The 24,933-nt window shown below is 31.9% G+C and overlaps 1 protein-coding gene across 2 annotated transcripts in view; it reads right to left on the bottom strand.

Annotated features, from left to right (window-relative positions):
• LOC130449134 (forkhead box protein O-like) overlaps positions 1-24,933 on the bottom strand; it is a 359,247-nt gene that overhangs the window by 194,709 nt on the left and 139,605 nt on the right. The window lies entirely within an intron of this gene.

The raw sequence follows: 24,933 nt of genomic DNA, 5'->3' as shown, positions 1-24,933 counted from the left end.
TAGCGAAATAATTTATTTTGAGTAAGACTAGGGCTTATAGAGATAGATGCTTAGTTGTACATCCGATTTGATAGCTTTTTGACTTTACGATATCGTTGTGTAACATTTTACGTGCGAAGATATTTTGTTTGTACTATAGTTTTAGAAACTTACCACTTAAGATCAACCATAGTTTCTGAATAGCTTACCTGTAACAAAATTAAAGTGAATTAATAATTTTTTATCAAGATAATTGTTGAAAATAGAGGAATGTAAAGACAAAATGTTTCAAGTCCAAAATACTCTCAATTTCTTTCTCAAACAAAAAATAATCGAAAATTCAAGATCTGCTTTCATTTGTCGTATTCAACTGTCCCCACGTATTTTTCTATTATCAAAACAATATATTTTTCTGTATTAAAATTATGATATGCAATGAAAGCACATGAAAAATTAGTGTTCATATCCTTAATAAAGTTAGAATATTTATGGGGAGTATTATTTCTACCCTCATATGAAAACTCAAAAGCTGATTGAATCAACTGACAAAAAATTTACTGAATTAGGACAAAATAAAATTTAAACTTCTGGTAGGAGATATAATATTTATTGTATAATTAAATCGACATACTTGTACTTGCAACTAATACCAGTAATCCTTCAAGCAGGAACAGAAAAAGTTATAATTTTTCTCCGCCGTCCGAATAGATGAAATTATATAAGTTACGTAAATTAATAGAAGGTATTTTGTTTGTCGATAATTACCGTAATTGAGTTGGAGAAAACTTAATTGAAATTGAAAGTTACAGTTTTTGTTTCATATAAGCAATTATAGTTTGTGAAATGAGTTATTTATCTCAAATCAATCAAACTAAAACACAATTTAAAAGAAGTTTATAGAAAATTCACTTATTCAAAGACAATGTCAAAGACACTTGAATTGATTGTTTCAGATTTATTAGATCTTAAAGAACTATTGATAAACAATCGTGTACAATATATATATATATATATATATATATATATATATATATATATATATATATATATATATATATATATATATATATATATATATATATATATATACAATCATATTTACAAGTTATCAATTATTATGACATTTCAAAGTTACTTCCATATTTTTAACATGGCGTGTAAAGATATAGGTAGTAACTTTAGAAACGACCTATTGATAGCCTTTCTTGAGAGTATTTTTCACTTGAATTGCCACTCCATAATAGCTATTGACTTGGTCCGCGGTAGATAATTTGAGCACATTTAGAATTAATCCTGAATATCTCCCGTACTTTTCAAATGTGCATGCTTTGTTCAGAATATGTTCAGAACATGCATTCCTCAAGGAACGATTTATGATAGTCTAGTTTGACATATTTGGGAACTTATTTTTGACAGTTTGCTTCGATCTTAACATATTGGTTCATAATCCAGGTTATGTTGTTATTTTTTATAAAGGTGTCGTAATAATTACGTGGATAAACATAAAGGTTAGAAATCAGCTCTTGGTAAATATCACAAAAATTTTATGTAGCATGAATGCACATGCGCCGGATTAAAAATCCTTACCCAGGCTAGAGTATACATTGGATCTATTCAGAACACGTTCGGAATTAGAAATATGTGCTTCACGAACATAATTATAATATAAACTTAATTCTGAACTTGTTTTATTCATAGAGAAAATAGTGAAGAGAGTAAAGAGAGAACGAGGTATGGGCTCTTGTTGAAATGGGGCCGAAGGGCTGGTAGAGAAAGAAAGAACATCAGTACACCAGTCTCTATTTCTCATTATTTTATTCTTATCACATATCAAAGTGACGTCGAAGTTTCAAGTGGTAGGTATGGTATAAGAGGAGAATAATAAGTTTTGATTTTATTGGCGAGTAGGGGGACATAGACACTGGTAAACCGATGCTATTTCTCTCTCGTACAATAGTACAATTTCACTTATATGTAACTAAAAAAATATTTTATCGGTACGTATCAGTATGCTCCATTAATTATTTTCTTAGTTCAACTTCCGACCTTAGAATACACAAGAAGCAATAAAGTTGTTAAATGAGAAACCATCGAAAAGGCCACCGAAATATTAAAGGTTGTACCATAGTTACCCCCAAAGTTCAAGTTTGTAGCTTCTAAAACAAGGGATGATATCCTTTTAAAAACAAAAATAACAAATTTCCCTGCATAAGCAGAGAACACCAATTTTTGGGACTCCTTTTGGAGACGTACAAGTCTGTAGCAACTGCTAATAAGGCAGGACTTCCCCTAACATCACAACCAACAGAAGAAGACCAACATCCATAGATATCTTCACACTAAAGGCAATACACGAGGTATTCGAGGATTTACTCTTATATTTACATAAAAAATGTGATGTAAGGCGTCTCATTCTCATTTAGAATATGGACGGATTCAATAATGTCGAGCACGCTTTAGTGTGATTTTTTTGGTGTTGCCATAGTAGTAAATAGTTTATTATGTATGAATCCTATCAACGGTTGCGAGAATTCCAACTTAGTTATTCATAAAGAATAATGGTCAATTCGGAATTTTTAAATATTTTTCTGTTTAAAATAACTATTGTCGAGGGAGTGGTACGTTACAAGACATGGTAGAGGAACCGATTCATGACTTGCGTGTTGATAGACTATTCCTCATTCACAATTCAACAAGTTTGAAATAAAATTAAATATCTATCATATAGTATTCGAAATAAATGTTACAAGCTACTATATTTGTCGTTTGTAAGTAGAAACGTATGATTATTAGCGTGTACTTATTGCCGTTTCTCATTTTCTCATCAACACTCTGAATAAATCTACTACATTCTGAAGCAACCATATTCATTCGAACTAAATTATGACCTTGTTGTGCATTTTTTATCACTGTCAAACACTCACGGAATTGTTGTCTACAGATAATCATGGTTTATAACTCAATTTCAATGACAACGTTTCGTTTTCTTGGATATTACAACAAATGTTTGAAATATCTGTCTAGAAGCCGTGTTCATAAGTTAAAAATCTACAGAATTAAGAGTGCAAATAGAATATTTTTATTGCAGAATATCTCCAATCCAATAGAAATATTATTGAAAGCGATCTCGTATCACTAACAGTTACAGACCTTTTAAATTAGCAGATCTCAAATTCAGCCGCCATGACGTCACGCCGTTTTTGTTTCTGACAGATATCTAAAACGAACGAACTTAAATTTAGACGGATAATGGATATATAGATATGGAAATGGGAGGACGAATAACAAGGTTTCTATTTTTAATCCACACCAATACAATTCCAGAGAGAATCGCATCAAAATAGTAGAGAATTATTTACAGAATAATTATGGGATGAAAGGTAGTCTGAAATTAAAGATAGCCGATAAGATTTTCCTCGATTAAATCGCGCGATGATGTTTCCAGATTTGTTTGTTTATATTTGTTCGTAAGAGATAATATTAATTAGTTTAATAAAAATTTAACGTCAGTGAAATATAATTGTTTAAAATAGAATTGAAATGTATCATGGTGTTTGATTATGTTCCAAAGAGAGATAGACTGATGGTTCGTATGCAGGACTATTTCCTGGATTCACCGTTGGTCAATCTCTCGTTAATGTCCTAGGAGTTCATTGGACATTTGGGTATTCCATAATGGCCATTTTGATTCCATTTAAAAGTCGACAGCAGTGCAATGAATTCAGCTACCCAGTGTGAAAATATGGAATATGAAATATCAATAATGTTTTAGCAATGCTAAGATATACTAATAGTTTTGTGGGGAAAATAACTTCGAAGTGTCAATTCGGATTTTTTCTTGAGTTCTCATTCTGTACTCTGTTGTTTGGTCTTTGGATATTTGGATAATGCCATGATATTAGTAGTAGATTTTAGGCTAAGACAAACTTCATTGCCTTGAATATTTGAACCAGTTTTTAAAATACCTAATAAATTAAACTCCCGTTTCAGTGCTGATGAAGTTAAGTGGTTCGACATAAATAGGTTAGTTCAGCATTTTCTTGTAATTTTCAAACTTCGGTCTTATATAAATAATATTACAGTCGAGTAGAAACAAGACATACATTTCATCACAATAAGATCGTACCTACGTAATAAAATATATATAAAATAAATTATATATATAATAAATATATATAAATAATCTATATAAAATATTAAGTAGGGCAATGGAAAATGGAGAAAGTTACAATATGCTACGCTGATCATACGGGTATAGTTGCAGAGGCCGAAGAAACCTCAAATGAAGACTACAATTTAACACTTGAAAATATATCATGAAAATAAACGTAGATAAAAACAAGAAAATGATCATAAGCACAGAAACAAAGAGGTATTTGGTCAAAATAGGAAAAACATAAGTAAAACAAATAGATAAAACATCCAAATACCTAAGCACAACGATTGCAGGAGATGAAAAGCTACACAACAAAATCACAGAAAGAACATCAAGCGCAGAAAAAAATAACTAAGAAAATAAGAGTAGAAGTTTATAGAAGAGTTGTTATACACCAGCGATTCCCAACAAATGTGCCGCAAAAATTTTGCAACATAAACCATTTAAATCGTGGATAAAAAGATGGCATGAACAATCAGCAGCACATAGTTCATTGAATAATAGTGTTCTGTTATGTTTCACAATATTTGTAGTTCAGTATTCAGCCGTGTAGAATGCAGCATCCTGTTAATCACTTCTAGTAATTCAATATGTCTCCGCTACGACAACGACAGCGCTGCATAGCGTTAGCCAAATGTCAGTCATGCCACGTCACGTCACTTCGCAAGTGCTAGTGAAGTTCTTGTTGTAGTCGGTGCTATTATTGTTTTTCTGTGTTGAAATGGATCATTTCATAATTAAGAAAAATGAATTACCTTGAACGAGTTTGAGCGAAAGTAATCTCCCTGTTAATGCGAAGACTCATTGTTTGGAAAGTACGTCTAATAAACGTAAACGATGTAGACATAACGATGGTGAGACAGGGACTTTACATCAATATCTTGAAAGCTATTTAGGGAAAACCCCAAACCTCGATGCCTAATTTGAGGTGAACTACTATCGAACGAAGCAATGGTGGTACCAAGTATCAAACATCAATTTTCTTCTAAAAAGCCGGCTGAATATTTCAAAAAGCTTCAAGCAGATGAATCAACTCAGTTTTCTAATTTCAAAAAAATATCTTCTGTGTCTGATAAAGCTCAAGAAGCAAGCTATGCATATGAAACTTCATATGACCGCTGAGTCAACTATTTTACCAGCGTGTTGTGAAATTGTTAAAACCATATTTGGAAAAGAATGTGAAAAAGAGATAAGGAAAATTTCTCTGTGAAATAATACCATAAGTAGGCGTATACAAAACTTGTCCAAAGATGTTGACACACTAGTCAATGAGAAACTAAAAGCAGCGGATTTTTTTTCTCTCCAAGTGGATGAATCTACTGATATAACTGGATCCCAGGTTTTAGCATTCATCAGATTTATAAACGAAAACAAAGTAATTGAACAATTTTTGTTTTGTAAAGATCTTCCTGAAACGACAACTGGACAAGACATTTTTCAGCTAGTATATAACTATTTTATCGCTGCTGATTTATCTTGGAAGTCTTGGTCAAGTGTATGCACAGACGGGTGCCCGGCAATGGTCGGCCGTTTGACAAGATTTATATCACTAGTAAATAATGAAAATTCAGATATTATATTTACTCATTGCTTCCTCCACAGAGAAACTCTAGTTGCCAAGTCTTTGGTACCTGAGCTTGAAGAATGTTTAAGAACTGTTGTGAAAATGGCAAACTTTATCAAAAGTAGGTCTTTAAAAGATAGTATATTTAACAATCTGTGTTCTGCTATGGATGCTAAGCATACCCAGTTGTTGTTGCACACAGAAGTAAGATGGCTATCCCGCGGACGTGTCCTGCAGAGATTCTATGAACTCAGAGAGGAGTTACTAGTATTTTTTACCTGTGAAGAGTCAGAGTATGCCCGTTTTCTTGGTGATGACTCCTGGTGTACTAAAGTGGCGTTTTAGGCCGATATATTCAAGAAATTTTATGTTTTGAACAAAGCCATGCAAGGAAAGCGGGAGAACATTGTCACGTCTACAGACAAAATCAATTCATTCCAACAAAAGCTTTCTTTGTGGATATCTAAAATAGAAACACAAGAAACATGGGATATGTTTGAGCTCACAAAAGATTGCCACATTGACTCTTTCCAATATCATTTTGAAAGTATTCGTCAGCTTGAAATGAACATAAACATATATTTTCCATCTCTTGATGTATCTTCAATGGACTGATGAAGATAGTGAACTGATTGATGTCAAAAATGATCGTGATCTTAAACTGCAGTACTGTAAAATAGTTGAAGAAGCTGAAGCCAAGTCAAAATTAAAGAAAACTAAAGTAAATGTAGATATGGCGTCCTTTTGGATCTCTCTGATAAATGAGTATCCGTTAATCTCAATGAAAGCAATGAAGGCGATACTCCCGTTTTCAACTTTGTTTATCTGTAAGGCCGCCTTTTCATCTATGAATGCCATCAAGACAAAAAAACCGTTCACTGCTAAAAAATGGACAAGAGGATGTTAACTATTCAAGCCAGAAAGGATCTTGTAATGAAAGTACATCAGGCACAAATATCCCAGTTTTTCTTCACACCTATTATGCTAAATAAACTTGAATTTTATTTTGTCTTGTAATGATTTTGTTTTATGTTAATATTAAAATAATTGTTTACTTGACATTAGTTTTTTTTATTTAGTTTTCATTGGTAATTTTTCGCTATTATCAAGTGTAAGTATTACCATTTCATACTAACATAACAGTATGTATAACATAATGAAATGCAATATTGAAATATGCTAATCAAGTGTGCCGTGGCTAAATGAGAGAGAATTTAGGAGGACAAAACTGAAAAAAATGCCCAACTTCACCTCTTACACTTGTAAGGGTAGAAAGCATTAGATGAAATTCTTGCATTAATATCAAAATGGGCTTGGTAGTTCCGAGTCGAAATATTGCATTTCATATTTATAACTATCTGATTTCAAATACTCACGTTATGTGCTTTTATTTCATAATAAATGATTAGTTTACTTCTTATGTTAATTTTAAAATCGGTTATGAATGTATTAAAACAAAACTTATTCCTTTAATTGAATATGTAGTTAATATTAATTCTATAAATATTGATGATGACGGAAAATAAATTAAATTATATAAACATGAGTTCGATATTTCAAAAGTAGCTATTTCATGTCTTTATAATAATCACAACAACCACGCGATGTAGGCGTGAAAATTTATTAGTGAATTTTGGGAATTTATTTAGCATCACAGTCGTTCGTCTCATCGAAATTCGACAGACAGCTTATACCAATTATTGCTAAATCAATTCGAAATACATATTCTCTCTTTTTCAAGTTCTACTTTTTATATGGCTTATATCAGAGACAACAAGGGAAGCCTTTTAATATATACACATGAAAAAGTTAGGACTCAATATTTGAAGGAGTATTAAATGGAAAAGAAGAAACACCGGAGCAAGGAGAAGATATGGTGATAAAGAAATCTTTGAACAGATAGAAAATTTGGATCCCTGAAGAAATTATTAAATACGACGGGGAAGATATACCGAAAGAATATACAGAAAAGTTGGAATGAAGAACAAATTACTAATATGGAATGGAATAATGGGATAATAACGAGTACCAAGAAAGGATAGTGGGAAAATACCAAGGTACGAAGAGGAACAACGGATCAGATAATTACCTTTAAGACCATCATGGATAAAAGCTATGAGCGAAATCTATGCTTTCACATTGTGTTTTTAGATTTTAAGCAGGTTTATGACACAGTAGACAGAAATAGAATGTATGCTGTCTTTAATCTACTGGAAACCCCGAAAGTTAGTCAAAATAACATTAGATAACTCACACAGCAAAGACTGATGGAATTGTATCAAACAAATGGCTTTAAATCTGGTGTTGGAAAAAATTTTATGAGATAGCACGATACAAACAGTAAGAATCTTTTATCAACAAAAACAGCAAATTATTGCATACGCAGGCGATTTAGCTTAAATAACTAAAACAAAAGAAGATATGGAAAGAGCATTCTGTAAACTAGAGGAAGCTACAAGACAAAATGTGATTGGAATACATAGAAATTAAAGTGGCAAAAGACAAGAAAATAAGTTAGGAAAAGTTTGTGAATTTGAACATCCGGTTGCAGTAAAATAAAAATGAAGAACGGACATAAATAAATAAAAGAATAGCCAAAAGAGGTAAAGCTATGTGATCATGAGACAATAATTGTAAAAATAGGAGGTTTACAATTCGATATCTTAATATATGGAACATAAACCTGAATAATGAGTAAGAAGTTATAGAGTTCAATGATAGAAGCAGGAATAATACAACTAAGAAAAATTACAGAAGAAATGGGGTAATTATAGAAAAGCTCACACAGGAACCAAAAGAAAATAAAATGGTTCAAAGATATTCAAATTAGAACGACACATGAAGAGAAGAACACCACAACGTTTAATAATAAAAGTGACAGAAACAAAAAGACATAAGAAAATAAGGAAAAGAAGACCCTAGCCTAGAACAAATAGCACAGGAAGGAGGACGAAAGGGAAAAATAATACAACAAATGAATGAAGTAGCAAAGGATCAGAAAAATGGATACTCTGACGCTCGAAATGGCATAAATAATCCTAGAGAAGATGAAGAAGACGTTTGGACAATCACCTTAAAATTTGGAGAAGAGATTACAGTGTTTAAACAAAGTTATATAATGAGTGATTCATTATATACTTTTGGAGAAAATAGAATAGGTAAAAGGTAATTGAAAAAGTGTTTGAGATGTAATAAATTATGTTCTTGCCTACACTCTCAAGGCCGTTGAAAATGAGTTCGTTAAATTCACCTTCTTGCATGAACTCTTTCTCTATTTCGTGAACAAACAATCCTGCAACGAATATGTTTACGAGCAACAAGTGTTATTTATTTGAGCCTCGACGGAATTGGAAAGGCAAGAATACTTCGGGTGCCCGACTGCATTTACAAATACAGGAGTTAACTTTCCAACATATTACTATCATTTGAAAGGTAACAATTACTGGGGCGGTTAAATAATTCTGAGAATCTTTCAAGGAAACAGATAAAATAACCTTAGTCTTCAATATCAAGAAATTTATTTCACCCCATTTACTTAATATGATACTATTATTATATTTTAATATAAATTTACAGTCATTATTTTTGAAAGATATTGAGATTTATCCCTAATCTCTTCTGAAAATGAAGATGATTGAAAATCAATCTTCAAATAATTATGAGATGACTAGTTTGAGTGAAAAGAAGAAAAGTCTCGAAGATCAAGAATATTATGAAATTGTATAAAACATATCATATTTTATTTAGATCTGGAGCTTTTATATCGATTTCATATTCAAAAACACAACTTCCTGAAGTCTCATATCAACCTCTAAAATTGTGGTTGCATGATCTATAGTTTTAAGAATAATTTGGTTCTCTGCACAAATTAGTGATTTTTTGATAAATACAATAATTTTGAAGATATTTTGGATCTAGCTAATCCACTATAACACAATCAACGTCAAAATACAATGATATAATCCATTTTTAATGAATGAATTTTCAATGTATTTTTAAGTGATAAAGATGGTGAAAATCATTGATCAGACAAGTACGAAACAAATATATTCAATATGAAAAAGCATTACGTAATATTCAATATTCATGAAGCCAGTTTTAGTTGTATAAATCGTATAGATTTGTCAAATTCCTCGAGTATACAAATAATTACTAAAAGAAATATAAAAAAAGAACACTCAGTTCTCTAAAAGTGTAATGCTTGTAAATTAGAGATTTTCTTTAAATGAGAAAAACATGTGATCGTTCCCGATGCATTGAATAGGGCACACAGAAAATCGTGAAAGCTTTGCAGTGTCTAGTAAATTATCCAAGAAGAAAGTTTTAGGGGTTCGAATTTCTTATTCATTATAATATTAGTTTATATTTAGGTTATTAGTAGAAGAAACGAGGCAAAAAGACGAATCAGTCGATGAGATAATAATTTCTCTTAATGTTGCATAGATATAATGTGTGGTTAAACTCATATGTCTCAAGGGCGAATTATTCTGTAAAATAATGTTTGCTGCCTATTGAATACAGTAAGTATTTCAAAATTTGGCCCATTAAGCTGTTCCTAGTCATAATTCCAAAAACTGACCTGTGATAATTAACTATGTTGTTCCAAAAAAAAAAGGAATTGCAACATGCATCAATGCCCTAAATATTTGAATATTTATCTTTTCTAAACAGTGTCTAAAAATAACAATCTAAAACCAGTGATTCAATATTAATCCAATAGTCCAAAACATTCACGACATCTACCAAACTCTTGATATAATAGTTTCTTTCATCTGGCTTCCATCGCACACTGGAATTGCTGGAAACGAATCTGCAGATCGCCATGCCAAAGAAGCTACAAAGAATCCTCCTGAAACCCAGTTCAGCTTGCCAAATTATCCCATGCGCATCCCAAAAAACCGACACCTTGACCTTGTCTGCGTATGGAACGGTCTTTGCCTTCTGTGGAGCCGGTTCTTTCTTTCAGTTCATTGTTTCAATTTCTTTTTTGTTTGGGGTGTGAAATGATGGACGCACGTTTTATCTATGGTTATCAAACGGCGCAAAAATTCGGATTTATTCCTGTGAAACATTGCCAAACACTAGATGGAAACAACCTAACGAAGCTGTTTTTGTTCCATTGTTAGAAAACGCGGCACCCATCTTGCGTACAGTTTTCTCATGTGCAAATTTTCAGTTAATCAACGATGTATCGCCCTTTTCTATTCTAATCAGCTATAGATCTTTTCGCAAGAATAAGTTGGGGGATAATGAGTTTCTCTCCTCATAGTTATCTATTATATGTTGTGGTTACGGCATTATGTTGTATTATACATTAACGAATGTTTCATGTCAATCTAATTTGAAACAATTGATATGTAATACATTTTTTAGACGATGCCATCTGATAGTTGTTCATTCTGTAATCATTTCCATGCCGAAAGTTGCGTTTTGAGTGTTCCATGTAATGAAAGTGACAGTTCCGTACTGTAAAACACTTTCGGGACGCTCTGCAGTAAACAACTTCAATTTCCTTAAAGGTGACTCTAGCCATTTCAATGTTGACAGTTTCACTTCGATGATTTTGCATAACTTTCTTCCACCACAAATATGAATCAATCAACAAATTCTATAGAAGACACAAACACATCTACAAATTGTATCGAAATCATCTACAGAGATTTCATCCACATCTAGTAGAGATGTCCTGGAGGTACAATGAACATTACTTTTTGCAAATAATTAATAAATTAATATTTACATTTCAAATATCATTAAGTACATTATATTGTTCAATAAATAAAATGTTTTTAATTCTATATTATTTATATTCTTTCCTCAGTGTAATTGGAAAAGTTTTGGATCTTATGCGTCCTCTAAAAAATGTTGTGTACGCCGCCACTAAAATACTACTATTGGACTCGTCTGTTGCTCGTATCGCTTCGCTCGTCTCGCAATTTTCAAACTCGTCCAACACAGGAGCACTTTCAGTCCTTGGCATACAAATAACTATTATCGTCTAATTGAAAAACAATAGACAAAATGTATAGATTTCGACTTGTAATTCTAAATAACTTGAGAAATTTAAAAGTACAATAATATCTTGATTTTATAGGTAATAATATATAGCAACTTACGCTATTAAGTACGATCTTTCAAAGGCCGTACTCTACAATAAGTTCAATGCTAGCATTTACTTAGAAATGAAGTTAATTAAATTCAGTTGAAATCGTATTTAACGTAAATTGAGGCTATTACATCTAATTAATAGTAATAAGCTTGAATATTTAAATAACAAATTTCCTTTATACATTGGATACTTTCAAAAAAGTTTACATCATAAAGATTTACGTAAATTCATTTGACTCCGTATTTTTTTAAATCTAACGCGTTGTTATGAGTAGGTATAATTCCATTAACATAAAAAAGCAATACTAGATAATAAGCATCTTGAACAAAAACACTTATAAAAAAATATTATTAAATGTAATATGAATTTTTTACGACGTCTCGACGAACATATCTAAATTTTTAACATAAACCTCGAACGGTATCTCATCGTCAGGTAAGTAAGTCTAAAAGGTCTTCTCGTTTTCTCTCGGGGTATCGTTGCTTTAGCTCCGTTGCCAAGAGACGGCTTCGGCGTCGGTAGCGTCGGCGTCGGACGTCTCCAAGGCGACACGGCGTCGCCGGTCGCCACCGTTCAAAGTAATTTGCTGCTCTAGCTTTCAGGACTTCCAGGATTCTCCGAGAAAACGCACGTCGTACACCGGCGTATTCATAGAACGATGACTTCGGAGGTATAAAAAGGGAAATAGTTTTTTATCAGTATAAACAGTTGCAAAAAAGCGTATAAGAAAATGTTCAGTGCAAAAAATAGCAATCAAAGTTAGAATGAAATAGTTAAAATATTCAAGTATAATTTCAATGTGTGTTATTTATGCTGAAAATATTATTACGCACGCCACTCTATATATTTTTAAATGATCCGAAACTAGAGGAGTTAGAACAGACAACACTGCATTTAAAAATATCATCAGTCTTAAGTAAGCTTTGACTACATTTGACTTGCAGCTATCCTAGCTATCGATTTGGCATCGATATAAGAATTTGTTAAAAGAACATGTGGGCACTATAAAATATGATTTCGAACAATGAGACTGAAGAAGATTCAAGATACACTTATCAAAGGATTGGGACAACTCTATTTTTTGGATCTGCAACTGTAAACCCAATTTTACAGGGCCATCTTCATGTGAGAAAAACTGGGTGCTACATTCGCTTAATCATTTCCAAAATAGTAATAGGTGATGAAGCAATATATTCCTACCCATCAGTAAAGCCATGTGTGGATTCACGAAAAATAACCAACACTAACAATGACGAAAACAGTTGAGATTAAAGATCAATGTACAGTACAATGGTACACGACAAAATGTTTAAAACCATAACATCGATGAAATCCTCACAAACAAGAATTTACGTGTAACTTGTTTCTAATATTAGCATGACTTTGATAATGAATCAATGTTGAAGTAATGAAGTAATGTATCAATTATATATTTCTAACAAAACATTGCTATTATATCAATTCTTAAGCATTAAGTTTCAACTTTATATATCTAATACAAAAACCTTGTTAATGGATTCCCCAATTCCCATATCGCTAAAGCTCTATACAAGGGCAGCGAGAAAAAAGAAAGGAAGTGATTGCAAAAATAGACAAACGAAAAGCCGAGCAGGTAACAACGTTGCCGTATTGTATAGACCAGGAAACATAATCTAATTAAAAAAATAAATAATAAATTGCGTTAATCATCTTAAAGATTTATTATTCATCAATCAAAACACAAAAAATGATAGTCTTTATACAGTGTGTTTAGAAATTAACGTAACTTACTAATATTACTATTAGTATACAATATTCAATAATTGCCTATTGAATGGGGACGAAATCCCAGAAGACTGGAATATGGCATATATTACATCACTCACCTCGTATTTCTTGATCTCGAAAAGGCTTACGACGAGGTGCCGTTGACAACGCTTTTTGATATATAGACGAAATCTGACCTCATCAATGTTAATGTTCGAGCTACTCAGAACATATACAGAAAATCCAAAGGTGTAGTCAAAATTGGAAATATGTGTTTAAAACAGAATATATGCAGGTAGGCCATATACCTAATGTTTTAACGTATGGATGTGAGTGCTGGCAACTAACAGATAGATAGGTGAAAAATATAGAGGCTGTGCAAATGGACTACTTGAGAAAATCGCGCAGGATATTCAGAACAGAGCATATACGAAATGAAGGAATGATTGATAGATAGATAGATATATAGACGAAAAATAGGTTAAGTACACATGACTTCAAAGAGAATACAGACTGAACAGCTATTAATCTTCCCAACAATCAAGATCTTACAATTTATTGAATCTAGAAATAAAAAACCTTCTACTACATTCATATTCAATTATATTTAAATAGACGAACTATGCATGATATTTTTAAAACTTAATGTAGTTAATAGTTAATTCTGCCCCTTCTCTACTCTCTTCTCCCCTCACCCTTAATTGATATACATTGAAACAATTTTTCCCATATCTTCGCTGTCTTCCACCCAACAGGTATTCCCAATTTCTGAAGGGACTGTGCCACCGAAACTGGTCTTATTACTACTTATTACTATGCACGTCGTTCAATCAGCTTGTCAAACTAGAAAAAGCTTCTCCTTTCTGAGTACTGCAGCCTATTCAACACATGTTGGAAATCTGGCAACCCGGTTCGCATTCCCAAGCCCGGCAAAGAATATAGAACCAAAGTCTGAATAACACCGCCACATATCGCTTATCAGTTTCCAGGGCAAAGTGCAAAGTGAAAGTTTGATCAACGATAGAATCTGAAACTATAGTATCGAGCAATATGATTTCACAATTTTATTTCGGATTCAGGTTTATTATTAAACGGCCTCATTACTCAAAAGAAACCTCACTTCGCCAATTGTCAGTGTTTTTTGAGGTTTTCACGTAACAGCCAGAAGCTTTTTTGATTCGTCGAGTTATTTTGGTTTTATCATATTTCAGTTTTTCCCTCAAGTTCTTAGCTTATGCCTTAGGTCACCCTAGAATTTTCAAAAATCAATTTGTATTTTTTCATTTTAAATAGTCCCTTAAGACTTATTATGTCCCAAAAGATTATGGCCGGGAGAAACCTTTACGTGTCAATACTGCATTTTTTAGGTCGACTGCACTCACAGCTCAGACAATTTTCATCAGATTGACTTGAAATTTTCAATATATCTTTGAAAATACATTATCTTTGAACGTACATTTATATTGCATAGTTCATTTGTTATTAACAAATATTTGACGATTTTTCGGGTAAGTTCTTCACTTTCCACTTTAGAAGTGGGCCATTTGACTAAAATTCAATACAAAAATTTTACGTACCTATTCCGCAGTTATTTTATTATGGATACTTGACAAATTCATTATGTCATTATGATTAAAAAAATTTCAGATGCTGTTAGTCCAACCGTAAAACGTGAAAAAAATGCTGAATTTCTGGCATTTTGATATAATACAATTTCGTTTTGTGTTATCTCAATTTTTAATATTTCTGAAAATCAAAAAGCATATTTTTGTCGGCCTCCACAGTAGGCTAAGGAGTTAAATCTGTGGCTGGTAGCAGACGGACAAACACACGGTAAGCGAATTCAACAAGAAAAGAAACAAAATCAAGAATTACCCCAATCATAAACCTGCAGATAAATTTCTCCTTTATCCGAACTACTCCTAAAACAAACCATAACCCACATAAAAACGTCCTATTATCATCAATAAAATTCTCGCAAAGAGCTAAAAGCATATTTGTCTCTGACTTAATATAAGTATATTATAATTTCTTATTCATATTATGTACTCATGTATAAATAGATTTTGAATAAATATCATTATTGATAAGTGTATAACAGAATTAAATTAATCTGTTACGGCATTGCCTGGTCTACAGGTGACATTAACATCGCTCGCTTATCACATTTCCTGTCCGGAGGACGGCGCCAGCCGAGCTCAAAGCTCAGAAACTCCCGTAATGGATTGTTTAGGGATCGCAACAACTCTTTAATCGGATTTGAGAATTGTCTTTCGTTCGCCGATTTCAAATCTGTTTCGTGTTGTAATGGTTGATGTTAACGTTCCATTGATATATGACTGTTGGGTAGTAGTTTAACCGCTTTGGCTCAATTTTCGACGCTTTCGGGCAATGAGCTTCATGAAACGAAAACTTCGAACGCCACAAAAACAAAACAAAAATTGAGTACAATTTTAAACTATTTTTAACCACCTATCTTTTCGTACATTTCAATTGAATCATTTTAATTTTTCTGACGTTTCTTTCACATTTTGTCACTGCATTTATACAATTTGTTAGATTTCAAATTTTTTTGTCCACAGTAAGAACATGTAAGCTTTGATTATTTCGTATAAAATTTCTCTTCTTAAGGGTACTCGCTTTAATGTTGCTATAATAATATATAATATAATATAATAATAATATATTCCTTCGAAGCAACATATGTAACGTAAAGTTTTATATAATTCCATGATTTACTTTACAGTCAAATCATAATGAAGTCAGTTGATGATTCCTATACATTTCCTCAACTTTATATAATACATTCTTCAATCTTTCAGTTTCATTCCAAATAACATGGTTATATTCCAAAATTCTTTTCCAACTTCTTTAGTTTAATATAAACATTTAACTGCAGAATATTCTATTGTGGAAAATATTTTTGTATCCTCACTGATTTGCAGCTGCACACGTCATGTTTATCGTATTTAGGTTACAAGTTGCGCACATTCTTTCGAATATTCTTTGGACGGAATCATATTCAAAAAACGCTAAATCGAAATTATACATATGGATATTTCCATAACATAAATTGTAAATTTTCTTTTTTTCAGATCCGGTTTTGTTATCTTTATCGGTCATAATTACGTTTCCAAGGTCATGAGTTTGATATTAATTTTAATTTGAGAATATATTTAAAAACCATGAATTACTTGATACAAGTAGAGAGGAAATAGAAGCGGGTATACGAGGATAGTCCTCGAAGTACCTGGCCCAACATAGAAAACACAAAAATTTTGGAGAAAAATATTTATTTTCCAAAGTAATCTCCTTTTAGCTCCATATACTTTCCCAAGCTCTTCGAAATAGCCATTAACTGACGACATTACGTCTACATTGTTGGAAAATCTCGGACCACCAAACCATTTTTTCAAGTCTGGGAACAGGAAATAATCCGAAGGGGATAAATATTGGGAACAAGGTGCATGAGGTAGCAATTCCAACTTTAATTAATTAATTTTAACCATTGCAATAACGAATGAGAGCTGGTGCATTGTCTTAGTGAAACAACAAATTCTTCTTAGCCAAATGCGGCGAATTTGGCTTCGTTCAAAAGTTGCAATAAGTTCGCATAATACTCGCCATGACCTTGCCTGCGTATGGAACGGTCTGTGCCTTTTTTGGAGCCGGTTCTCACTTTTCAGTCCATTGTTTTGATTTTTCTTTTATTTCGAGTGTGATGTAATGGACTCACGTTCCAGCTATAATTATGAAATGGCGCAAAAATTCTCTTTATTTCTGTGAACATTGCCAAATAGTTGATAAAAACATCTTTAAGACGCAGTTTTTGTTCCATTGTAAGCAAACGCGGTACTTATCTTGCGCACGGCTTTTTCATGCCCAAATTTTCAATTAATATGCGATATACCTCACTTTTTGAAATGCCTACTATGTCTGCTAGCTCGCGCACTTTGAGTCTACGATCATCAAATACCGCTTTGGGAATTTTCTTCAACATTTCTGGAGTCTCATTTAGTGGACCACTGCGATGCTGGTCTTCGCAGGTCGTACGACCTCATTTGAAATCTGCTACCCAATATTTTACTGTTGTTAACGAAGGAAAAGTCTCATCCAGAGTAGAATCTAGTTCAGCTTTCATATTGGTTGGGCTACGGCCTTTCAAATAAAAGTATTGTATTACATAACGACGACCCATTTTTTCCTTTTTTTAAAAATTCATTGAAAACGTTCTTCAAACTTGAAACATATGATAGATTTTTTACTTTCTAATATAGTGGGATTTTTCAGGCAACTACCGCCATCTCTAGATCAAACCAGATTTTTCTGGGACCATCCTCGTAATATTATATTTGATAATTTCGATTGAATTAACTACCAACGTATACCAACATATTATCCATCCAATCCTCTACAATAGTAAGGTCTCTAACAACTGTCATTTCTAGATGTTCACAGGTTTCTTCTCATAACATATTAATCCCCGTATGGCATTTAATTCGTTGTAATGTACCTTTTCGGCTTTGACCACTCGTTTCTTATAAAAGACTAACTATCAAAAAGGTGTAGATAATTTCCTTTCGAATGCATATACATAGAATGAATGTAAACAATTATTTAGTATTCAATTTCCTAGTAGGGCGCCTCTGAAACATTCAAGAGTACCTACTAAGCAATAAATTTGTTCAAACTGCACGGTGCAGAGATCTTTCTAATTAACAAGTTAAAACGAGACATAGCTAATCCTCGGAAATCACCCCAACTGGGTTAATTAACGCTTTTACTTTACCTCTGGTATCCTCCAGACGATTATCTCATTCTAAACTGTGACTTAAATAGAAGAGTGGATAGACTGCATCAGAGAGGGTGGCATTTAAGTACATCTAATGGAAGTTAGGCAAATATACTTCTACATGGGAAAAGTTTAATTAAATGTTTTGCAGTAGTAGCTAAGGTCACTAATATTAGTTTGAAATGTACTAATTTGAAAAAAATTACGCAGACACTAATGTTCTCTTTAATGTCAAAATCATAATCGTTTGCATATATGATAACTAAGTTTTGCAAATATAACAGCTACTTGTTAGATAATTGCGAATACTATCTACTCATTTTGTGAGTGAAAAAGTACTGTTGGTAATAATCGAACTAAAAAGTGAAAAATAATTTATTGTATAAGAATAAAATTGATCATGTGCGTGGGGTGCTTTCTATAACAATTAAATCTAACTCAGTGTTTTGGAACCAATAGATCAGAGTATGATTCCCAGTCTGGAGATTGTCCGAATGATTTTTTCGATAACTGACTATTATTGACTGGGTAGGAATTCCCTTTCCATTATTCTTTTCTTCCCCATTTCACCAAGCTCGCAATGGGTTTCTAGTCGCTCTAGTGTCGCTCAGGGGGTATCTTTTATACGTTTAACCAAACATAAATGCGGTACATGTCTCTAAATTAACTGATAAATCTTCTAGCGCTTAATCAATAGATGTGGGTTTGATTCCTATTCCGGGTCATCCGAATTATTTTTCCGTTACCGAAAATTTCTTACAAAGCAGATCTTCTCTTCCCTTTATCATCCATTTTCCCATTTATTCAACTCGCTCAAATTGTTGTTATTGAAATTTAGAACTCGATGCCACTCATATCAGTTTTATTCCGAGTTAGTTTAAAAATTCCATAGAAAGTACCCAACGTTTTTATGTATAATATTGATTTTCTAATTAGTAATTTTATTCTTATGTCAAGAATTTTTTTTTACTTCTTTATTTCGTTATTGCTAACTAATAGTTCTAATTTTTTATACTATAATTAATATTTCACTTCTCAGTTAAACTGACTCTAAAAGCGTGTTTCTCAAAGTATTTTATTTTCTTTGTTTTTGGGTTCAACTTTCTTGTCTTTATTATATACAGATATACTTATTAATGGTTGTATCTCGATTTTGTAAGCCTAGGACTGCGCGGACTACGTAGTTCGACTACTAACTCTATCTTTCCTACTTTCATGGAAAGGTGAATCTTATTAAAATAATTATATATTTTAATCGAATCAATGCATTGTTATTAATCTTTCACTCTAATCTCTCAAAGTATGGTGAAATCAAGGCCGAACAGTTAGTTACAAATAATATGCGAAGATCTTGAAAATATATAAGTATTTCAATGGAACAGAAGTTTAATGTGTTTTGTCAGTTAATTAATCTTAATATTAGACGACAATAAAGCATAATTTTAAAGTTAATGCTTTTCAATGAAAGTTTTTGACGATGTTTGATACTACATATTCTAACTTTCTGAAGTAGAATTGAAAACGTTGAAAAAAACTTTAGTGACATAGTTTTTTAGCAAATCTAGAAAAAAAAATGAAAATTATAAAGATTAGTATCTTAGTTATTGTTCCTGCCTGTTTGCTACCCCGATTTAATCTTGCTCTTATATTTTCTTCTTTATCGCCATTGTTCCAAGGTAGATGTAACTGTTGACGTAACTGTTGACTTGTTGAAATTCAATAATCTTTTTCTTCGTGCTTAGTTCTACTCTAAGATTTTTTTTCTTTTTGGGATCATATTCCTTCAGGAAGTCGATAAATATTGTAAGTATCAGCAAGTTGTATTCGTACTCTATTCTCTAATCTGCTGAAAAGTGAATGTATGGTTTGTTGATGATCTTCCATTTCGATATCCATACTGGATTATCCATATTCTTTTATTTTCTGATATAGACATTTTGCCATTAATTTGTACACTGTTGTATTTCGAAGAGTGATCATTTGTTCTTTTTTAGTATATTGTCACCATTATCGCAGTATCTCATGCGTCTGGCATCATTTCATTTTCTCTTTTGCTTTTAATCACTTGGTGGATTTAGTGTTGAGCGTCACCTCCATATTTTATAAAATCCCAATAAAATCGTTTCCTTCTCTGTAATTCCAGCATTGTTATTTTCTTTTTATACACGAGTTATTAGTTGGAATCCCAATTCCTATGTAGTTTTTTTATTTTGGTAAGCGATGTGTTTCATTGCAAACTGTTTATAATCCATTAATTTCAAATTCATTATATTCAATAATTCCATGAGAAAACGACTTAGTAATTCTGATAAATGTTATCACGATTTGATAGAAAAAAAATTGATGAACCACGAATACATGCATGTCGAATATTTCGCTAATCATTCGAGAATTATTTCCTGGTATTCTAATCACAATTCGATATTATTCATTCGTTGTTCTCGGAATTTCATAACGCATCATTCATTTTATTACGGCTTTTATCAAGTTTTAGGGATTTTTGCCATGTTTATCAAAGCTTGTCAAGTAAAATTATTTTCCTAGAATTTTTAAACTATATATTGATTGATTAAACTATTATTCAGGACCGGCTTTTCGTATTGTCAGATAGTAAATTAATTTATATATATATATATATATATATATATATATATATATATATATATATATATATATATATATATATATACTGACAAACATAAAACTTTATTCATTTACAAGGAATATAAAATTATTAAATTTTCAAGAGATGACTATATAGTTTGTTCAATAATAAGTAGTATTCAGTTTTCAAAAATTTTCAGTATCCTTTGGATTTTAAAATTAGTGAATCTCCTAGCTAAGTGCAGAAAGGTTGAAATGTTGGGTACACGAGACTGATCTATCTATAGGAATAAAGACCAATACAACTTTATGTATTGTCAGCAAGTGCGGGATCAAAGACGCTAAGATCTTTAACTGAAACTTTTTTTCTACCGACCATACTGAGAACTTCTTATAGATGAAATCGTCGTTGCCATTTGCGATTGTAAAGAAAAAGAATTCGGTATGACATGGAATCTTAAAGGATGCATCGCGTTATTGTATGATGATGTAAGGGGGTTGGTTGAACATTGATGAGAACTCGACATAGAAAATACAATATGTGCTCCACAGTCTTGTGCTATTGGATGTTTTAGTAGATCATCATTAGTTTCCATTGAAGGCGCTACTTAATGTAATGGAACTATATGCCATTCCGTATAAAACCCTATTTTTCAGTGAGACCACATACTATTGAAAATCTATCACCTTCATCAATCAACACTGGCTATTGGAATTATCAAAATTGAATGAACAAACATGAGTGTTTCTCTTATTATGTCAGGTTTCAATTTTGAATTGATTATTATAACCTTGCAACTATTAATGAAATTTCATTTTTCTTGACGTTCTTGTAAAAATATTAGACCTTGATTAAACTAAAAATATGTATATTTCATCAAGTAGGATACACTATTACTCAATTAAAATAATAATTATACTTGTAAGAACCACTTGAACCTCATACAGCGATCCCTGCTACCTAAAACGCAGCTAGAAAACATTATTTTGGAACTTATTGTCTTCAGATCGTCTCTGAAAATAATAGAAGTTATTTCTATATTCAAATCTTCTTTCGTATTCATAAAAAATCTAAGATCTAAGCCAAATCTTGTAATATATTGCTCTTTATGTAACTAATTGTTTCATTCCACTAAAGAATCAATAAATATATTCCATTTTGAATTAAAAATATGAAAGGGTGTGTGACAAATGGCGCCAGTTGAATACGATGTTATGACCTAGAAGATTACACGAATAAATATATAATATAGACTATTTTTAAAAATAAGAGAGTAATAAAATGATGAAGCATTCGTATTCCATAGTAGACAGTTGAAATACTTTTCAAGTCATACATCGAATATTTTCGTATGAAATAATATTTGTATAAATATAGTGAAAATATCGGGTGAACCCTTATATTTTCATCTAATTAATCCACTTATAACTTTCAGCCGGAGGGTAATTTTTTCTAAAACGTTTTAGTTATGTATAAAGAACATTGTGTCATATTAGATAGGTATAGATAGGTATAAAGGTTTAAACTTTGATTTTTAAACAAATTACGTTCAGAATGATTTTAATATAAAAACTCACCAATATAAGTAGAGCTAATTTTTACAAATCCAAATTAACTACATTTTCCGAGATTTCAGACTTCATATTATTTATAACAGCCTCCAAAAACAACTGTTCAACATAACTATTTTTTTCTAGAAACTTCTTCCTTTATCGGTGCCCATACCAGTTCAATCGGTTTCGCAATGATACGATGGAGTTCTTACCGCCATCATTCCACGACTTTTTGCCCTTTCATCAATTTGAATTCTTTTTCAATTTGTCATTATGAAATAACACAGCCAATTATGTGAATCTTTATATATATATATATATATATATATATATATATATATATATATATATATATATATTATACAGTTCTCGAGGGAGGAAGATCTATCATTTTTTCGACTTTCTACCTTCTGGAATGCTTTTTCTTTTCAAAGCTGCCATAGTGCGTTTCGATTCAGTTCAGAGTAATCCTTAGGTTCGTTCAAACTCGTCATAAAACGATCCTTGGTAGGGTGACGATTCTGCGCAATAGAGATTACGTGTTCCGACTGGGCGGTTACCGTTATACAAATGATTCTGTTTTATGTTCCAACCGCTTTCGACGTCTTTTGTTAACCCTTTCCGGGACGGTCTATTCGATACTTGGTTGATAGCAAGTATCCTTAAAAGAACCGTGCATAACCGGAGATTGCGCAGAAAATATCATTTAAACGCTTCCAATAACCGTTCTAAGAACAGTTCAGACTAGCAGGTTGGAACACACCTCTTATCATCAAGAACCTTGACAAAAATTTTGCCTACCGTTGCAACTTAACTAAAGTATTAATAATACACTTGGACTTCTTTATTATATGGAAAATCCTAAAATCACATTTTCGGTGAAATTTGACGAGAATAGATTCTTGAAATTAAAGTAAAATAAAATTTCTATTATTTATTGGCAAATTAGTACTCATAGATTTTATGATACCGTTATGTACTTGTAATTTTCAATACGCAGGGCAAGTCCTAGCCGATTTCCATTGTTTTATACATCTTATGGTTATAAAAGATTAATCAAAGCTTGTATTAGTTCAGGTACATTTGTGGAAATTTTGGGAAATATTTAGATTATTCTGTAAGTTTTGGATTAGTACGTAGCTTTTATTACGTCAAACGTCCCGAAGTAAATGAACGTCTAAAAATTATTTTATAATCATAGTGGTTGTCATATAAAGAAGTCATTTGCTTAAAATCGTCACAACGCTCTTTTTCAAATTCACCGTCATTTATAGTCGCTATGGGATTACTGATTATATTTAATACATGTATTCATATATGTATTTTTGGAAACGCAGAAAGTGGATCACAAAAAATCTTTTCACGAATTAGATCGTTGGGCTGCTTTCAACACATACAACGAGAAAATAGAGAGAGTATCTACCAACACCGAATAATAACAATATTCGGTAGTACCAAAGAACATGTGTTTTTAGATAAAATAAATATAGTTTGAAGAAACTAAAAACAAACTTTCAAAGCACATCAAACTGAATAGTTTAAAATTTCATTTATTATTGTTTTAAGCTTATTTTCTTAGTTTCATATACTATGAAAGCGTGTTTTTTGAGTTTTTTAAATTATTTTCCACTTTTTAGTTCAGATTTAATGTCACATAACTCTTTGAGTTCTAGTCATTAGTATTGTAAATCTTCAACAGATGGTGCCCGGATGTAAAATTCTTCTCGAACAACATGATGAAATTTAAGGTGTTAAATTCTAAAGTAATACTGATGCAAGTAGTATAAACCAAGAGAAAGCAGCAGTTGTAAAATTTGTTGCGATGTAAAGAGATAATTTATAATTTTTTTTCCAGCATCAACCCACCACCAGCGAATCCAGATATTGACGCCTTAGCCCGTTCGGCTAACGAACGAAATTATAGTGGTGGGATATACTAATACTAATAAGACACAAAGGACAGTTACAAACAAACAACAAATAGCTCACGAATCCACATACAGATGAAGCTAATATAAGCGTGTTAAAAAGTCAGTTGATTATTTTAAATACGAATTTGATTTGAGCTGTTGCCAGTGGCGTGGCGGTTCGATGTGTTGTATTTGTTTCGATTTGTTTTAGTTCACGACATTTGTATGAATTTTATTGTTCTGTTCTTCTATTTTTATCAACTAATTGAATCCATTGAGAGTGATAACTTTTCGACGATCATTTGCGGTAGACGATACAGTACAGAATAATGTTGTAGTTCATACACTAAAACGGAGGAAGTTAACCTAAAACCCATATAATTTGACGATGCGAACAAATATTGAATGACTTTTATGAAGCCACTTCTGTGTACTTTAATAGAGTATGGTTTTAAACATAAGAAACTTGACAATAATATGGTTTGATTCATACGGCGTAGGTAAATATGAATAAGTTGA

Source organism: Diorhabda sublineata, chromosome 9 (genome assembly GCF_026230105.1).
Source record: "Diorhabda sublineata isolate icDioSubl1.1 chromosome 9, icDioSubl1.1, whole genome shotgun sequence".
NCBI classification, from domain to species: domain Eukaryota; kingdom Metazoa; phylum Arthropoda; class Insecta; order Coleoptera; family Chrysomelidae; genus Diorhabda; species Diorhabda sublineata.
This window is presented reverse-complemented; position numbering and strand designations above follow the sequence as displayed.